The sequence below is a fragment of the Leptodactylus fuscus genome, chromosome 3 (assembly GCF_031893055.1).
Source record: "Leptodactylus fuscus isolate aLepFus1 chromosome 3, aLepFus1.hap2, whole genome shotgun sequence".
NCBI lineage: Eukaryota > Metazoa > Chordata > Amphibia > Anura > Leptodactylidae > Leptodactylus > Leptodactylus fuscus.
In genome coordinates this window covers 163,861,808-163,867,839 of record NC_134267.1, presented here as the reverse complement: position 1 = coordinate 163,867,839, position 6,032 = coordinate 163,861,808, and positions in this window count along the sequence as shown.

Below are 6,032 nucleotides of genomic sequence, written 5' to 3'. Positions count from 1 at the left end.
TGTATTTTTAATGACAGCCATTTTGTTTTCAAGTAATGAAATTGGATGTTCATTATAAGCTTGTGGCAAATGCAACCATTCATATATGGCATGAAGTGTGGCCATAAAATACAATATGAGTAAAACCCACATGTGTCAGTAGAACATGATGGCGACTAATGTGTATGGGGTGTCCCTCCAAAAGCAGATGTCTGGGGAAGGACTCATCGGGCCATTGGATTTCAGCATGCAAACAGTCAATGGTGTCTGACAGCAGCATACGCCATGTGGAAAACACGTTTATGTTTTGTTAAGCATTCATGTGTATGAAAGGGTCAAGAGGTATTTGAATAGCTTTCAGTTGTGGCCATACACATAAGATAGCTGTCAACAGCCCACCTGATCCCTACATACACTTAAAGGGATTCTATCATTATAATTCCCTTTTTTTTTTTTAGCTAAGTACACGTAGGAATAGCCATAAGAAAGGCTATTCTTCTCTTACCTTTATTATTCTGATCCGTTCCGCCGTTCCTGAGAAATATCTTCTTTCTTCCTTATATAAATGAACTTTCAGACGGCACTGGGGCGTCCCCTGTACTGTCTGAAAACTCCAGCGACGCCTCAGTCTTCTTCTCCAAACCGCCTCGCCTCTTGCATCGCCGTCGCATCTTCCTCCAAAAGCACCGACTGCGCATGTCCATTAGCCATTTTCCTGTGGCCAATTGGGAGAGTCCCCAGTGCTGTTTAAAAACTCATTTACGTAAGGAAGAAAGAAGACATTTCTCAGGAACGGTTGCATGGATCAGAATAATAAAGGTAAGAGAAGAATAACCTTTCTTAAGGCTATTCCTACATGTACTTAGTTAAAAAAGGGAATTCTAATGATTAAAGGGATTTTAACAGTCAGGTCGGCCCAGCAGAGCATGTGTATGGATAGTGGAGGAAGTCAACTTAACACCCGAGAACAATAGGACTGGCCACTTGAAATCCTAATGGAGAGCGTAGGACCCTGTACACATTAGATTGTCAGTCAATCCTAATGACGACAGCAGGATTGGCCAACAGTCATATAAAATATATATATATATATATATATATATATTCAGCTTTATGTATCTGGTCATTTTAAAGAGGACTTTTGGCTACTTCCACCAAGTGTAGCTTGCTTTTTTTTTAATCAGATTTTTTTTTTTAGATTGTGAGCCCCATATAGGGCTCACAATGTACACTTTTTTTCCTATCAGTATGTCTTTGGAATAGGGAGGAAATCCACACAAACACGGAGAGAACATACAAACTCATTGCAGATGTCCTTGTCAGGATTCAAACCCAGGACTCCAGTGCTGCGAGGCTGCAGTGCTGACCACTGAGACACTGTGTTGCCCTCAAGTGTAGCTCTTTCATCTTTCAATAGGTACTACTGATTCCAGCACAGTCTGAATTTTTCCTCTAACCTCCACCATTCCCAAACAATCCGTGTAGTTAGGTTTAGTGCCTAATATGCCATTTAGGCATGTGCTGTCAAACAAAGCAGACAGGGGGGCCTCTGAGTCATGCCATCTTGCCTGTTCCTTCCTGTAGTTACCCGTTTGAGAGCAGAAAGCCTAACATATCACGGGCACATCAAGTGCCAGAACTGCACTGTACTGATTAAATGGTGGAGGCTAGAGGAGAAATGCCAAATGTGCTGAAAATGGTGGAGGTGGTGAAAGGTCTGCTTTAAGCCATTCTTATTGCACAGACAACGGGAATTGGTATTCACTATATAAGTTGAACCTACCAAGTATGTAACCGATAGACCAAGGTGCCCATACATAGACCTAATTTGGCCTAATCTGTCAAATTCACCTTTTTGGGTAGTTTTATAATGTGAATAGGGGCCAAATGTTGGGGAAAGAAAGATAAGGCATTTGCTAATCCTTTGTACCCATTAGAGATAGGTAATGACTCGTGTACCTTTGACCTATATGGATATGTACAGTCCTGGCCAAAAGTTTTGAGAATGATACAAATATTAATTTTTACAAAGTCTACTGCTTCAGTTTTCCTAATGGCAATTTGCATATACTCCAGAATGTTATAAAGAGTGATCAGCTTAACAGCAATTACTTGCAAAGTCAATATTTGCCTAGAAAATGAACTTTATCCCCCAAAACACATTTCAACATCATTGCAGCCCTGCCTTAAAAGGACCAGCTAACATCGTTTCAGTGATTGCTCCATTAACACAGGTATGGGTGTTGATGAGGACAGGGCTGGAGATCAATCTGTCATGATTAAGTAAGAATGACACCACTGGACACTTTAAAAGGAGGCTGGTGCTTGGCATCATTGTTTCTCTTCTGTTAACCATGGTTATCTCTAAAGAAACATATGCAGTCATCATTGCACTGCACAAAAATGGCAGGGAAGAGTATCGCAGCTAGAAAGATTGCACCTCAGTCAACAATCTATCGCATCAGCAATAACTTCAAGGAGAGAGGTTCCATTGTTGGCAAAAAGGCTCCAGGGCGTCCAAGAAAGACCAGCAAGTGCCAGGATCATCTCTTAAAAGTGTTTCAGCTGCAGGATCGGGCTACCAGCAGTGCAGAGCTTGCTCAGGAATGGCAGCAGGCAGGTGTGAGTGCATCTGCACACACTGTGAGGCGGAGACTCTTGGAGCAAGGCCTGGTCTCAAGGAGGGCAGCAAAGAAGCCACTTCTCTCCAGAAAAAACATCAGGGACAGACTGATATTCTGCAAAAGTTACAGGGAGTGGACTGCTGAGGACTGGGGTAAAGTCATTTTCTCTGATGAATCCTCTTTTCGATTGTTTGAGACATCTGGAAAACAGCTTATTCGGAGAAGACAAGGTGAGCGCTACCACCAGTCTTGTCTCATGCCAACTGTAAAGCACCCTGAAACCATTCATGTGTGGGGTTGCTTCTCAGCCAAGGGAATCGGCTCTCTCACAGTCTTGCCTAAAAACACAGCCATGAATAAAGAATGGTACCAGAATGTCCTCCAAGATCAACTTCTCCCAACCGTCCAAGAGCAGTTTGGCGATCAATAATGCCTTTTCCAGCATGATGGAGCACCTTGCCATAAAGCAAAGGTGATAACTAAATGGCTCAGGGAACAAAACATAGAGATTTTGGGTCCATGGCCTGGAAACTCCCCAGATCTTAATCCCATTGAGAACTTGTGGTCAATCATCAAGAGACGGGTGGACAAACAAAAACCTACAAATTCTGACAAAATGCAAGCATTGATTGTGCAAGAATGGACTGCTATCAGTCAGGATTTGGTCCAGAAGTTGATTGAGAGCATGCCAGGGAGAATTGCAGAGGTCCTGAAGAAGAAGGGTCAACACTGCAATATATTGACTTGCTGCATTAACTCATTCTAACTGTCAATATAAGCTTTTATTACTCATAATATGATTGCAATTATATTTCTGTATGTGATAAAAACATCTGACAAACACACATACAAACCAGAGGGCAGCAGATTATGTGAAAATAGAAGATTTGTGTCATTCTCAAAACTTTTGGCCATGACTATATGCTCCAGTGGATATGTTGCATATATTTTTGCCACTGAAAATCATTTCTGGATCCAGATGGAGGTGGTTTCTATAATACCTATTCACAGCTACACGCTACAGAGACTGCGAGTGATGTATGCAAGGTTACCGAGGCCAGGTGTGATGAGCGTTACTGGTGTCTACTTTGTCTACACTGTCAGTTTGTGTGTGATTAATGATTTGTGCAAATGGTGAAAAGACAAATCACTGATTTAAATTAATTCACCAATAACATTATCTGATCCTCAAGACAAGGAGGCTGCAAGTGTGATTTTTGGCAAGTTGAATGAAATTTGTAAATGTGTATTAAAGTGCAAGTTTTCAGATAAGTATGTAGTTTAATAAAGACTTTACAGAAAGATTGTAGCATAAGGAGAACTTGGTCAACAGTGATCAGAAGTTTCAAAAAGAAGCCACAAAAACCTGGAACATTGGAAATAAGACTGTATTCACATGACCCTGCTAAAAAAAAAAAAAAAAAAGTGTAAAATGAACAAAACTGTCCTTTTTCCGCCTATTTTCAAGGATCCCTCCTGGATTTGAGTCTGAGGGGTCCATGAAATATGGTGAGAAATGGGACATGTTCTATTTTCTGATAGTCTGTTAAGATGGACCTTTAAAAAAAAAAAAAAAAAGAACATGTGAATAGTTCAACTTTAATGTACAAGAGTATTTGATAATGTATTCATGCAACACCATTTTCAAAGCAACAGATGCAAGCACTCAGGGAGGGGGAGGGCCATATATGTACATGGTTAAAGAGGACCTTGCACCACCTCCACCATTTCCCTTTCTTAGTATCCTATCTTATTCCTATCTCATTAATATTATAAATGTGAAAGTTTGGATGTTGTTTTGTTCCTCAATCACGCAAAAACAGCTGAACGGATTTGAATGAAATTTGGCAGACAGATAGATTGTAACCTCGATTACTTTTTATCCCGGTAAATGACATGGTTTCATGACCGTTATGAATTTAGTTTCACATACTATATTAAACAGCTCTTAGCTGCATCCTTATCTCAGCCAGGGCTGTTATCTCTCTGTGTGTAGACACCTTTGCATATTATCTGATCTGCTCCAGTGCTGACAAACATGGGCAAACACCTTTAATCCAAATTTGCAGTTTGCCTATTTTTAACATGCCTGGAAAAAGAGAATTTAATTTGTCACAAACAACGACAGCTGTAAAGGAAGCCAGAAGTCACAGAGTTCTTCTCAAGCATAGCTGAGGGGGATCATCGACGTCAACAACACGCTCATTATATGTCGTTCCAGCGAGGTGGCAAGATGCCGGAACAATCACGGGCACAGTGCAAGAACAAATTCAAAGACAGAATCACCATAAAAATATTGTATTTATTAATAATCAAATATAAAAAAAAAAACACCAAAATTGTAGTTCATATAAATATCAAAAATACTGGCTAAATGTAGGAGGACCAACACACCACAAAATCCGGTGACTGGCAGGCAGCAATGAACAATAAAATATAAACATGCAAAAGTGTATAAAACAATAATATTATAAGAATGTGTCAGCTAGCTGAAAAGTATATGCACAAAAATGAAAATAAATATAGTAGCAATACCCCTAAATAGAGATAGAACTCAGTGTAGGTGCATAAGGGAATACACACATGTAGCCATATACACAAGTGAAAGCATGGTAGCTAAATAATGAAGTGAGTGAAAAGCTGAAAAGACATTACAAGTAAGGCATGACACAAAGATTAACAAATGAAAGACTTTGAACACAATATATTGCAAAAATAATAATAAATATGCCTACCAAAGACCGGAATGCCCTACAGCTGCAGTACAGTTCAGTGTATGTACAGAAGAATCTGTACGTTTTACTATTGATTTTAGCAAAGCATTGAAAACCTGCGGCCGTTTAAATGCGCATAATATCGTCTGTAAAAGTATACTTTATTTCCAGAAAAAATATATTTTTTATTATAGCTGGATGTGGATAATCTGGAGATCTGAATAAACGAGGTCTGGATAAACCAGGTTCTAAATAATATACTGTATTACAGTCTTCCTGTTACAAATCTACTAAACCTAAGATTCAATACAATTTATGAACATCGATAAAGCTATAATAATAATTATAGGCAATATCCTTGGTTTCTTACTGACTGATAGATTTCGATTTATGACCGATTTCTTTATTTCTAGCACAGTAGCACGTAGCCCTCCCTATCTTTCAATCGTTTACTTGAGTTGGGTAAGGGCCCCGCGCTTATGAATCAGCTTTCTTTAGACCTCTGCGGCTCAAATTGAATATAGAATAAAAATATTTCATTCTATATTCAATCCGAGCCGCTTTAGGCCCAGGAGGGCTCTACAAAAAAAATAATAACAATAAATACCGGATTGTGGTTTTATTTAAGCATTTCACATTGATTCACTCTTTGCTTGCTTATGGGGCTGGTTAAGGGGTCGCACTTCTAACCGACCTGCGTTTTTCGGTTAGGCCC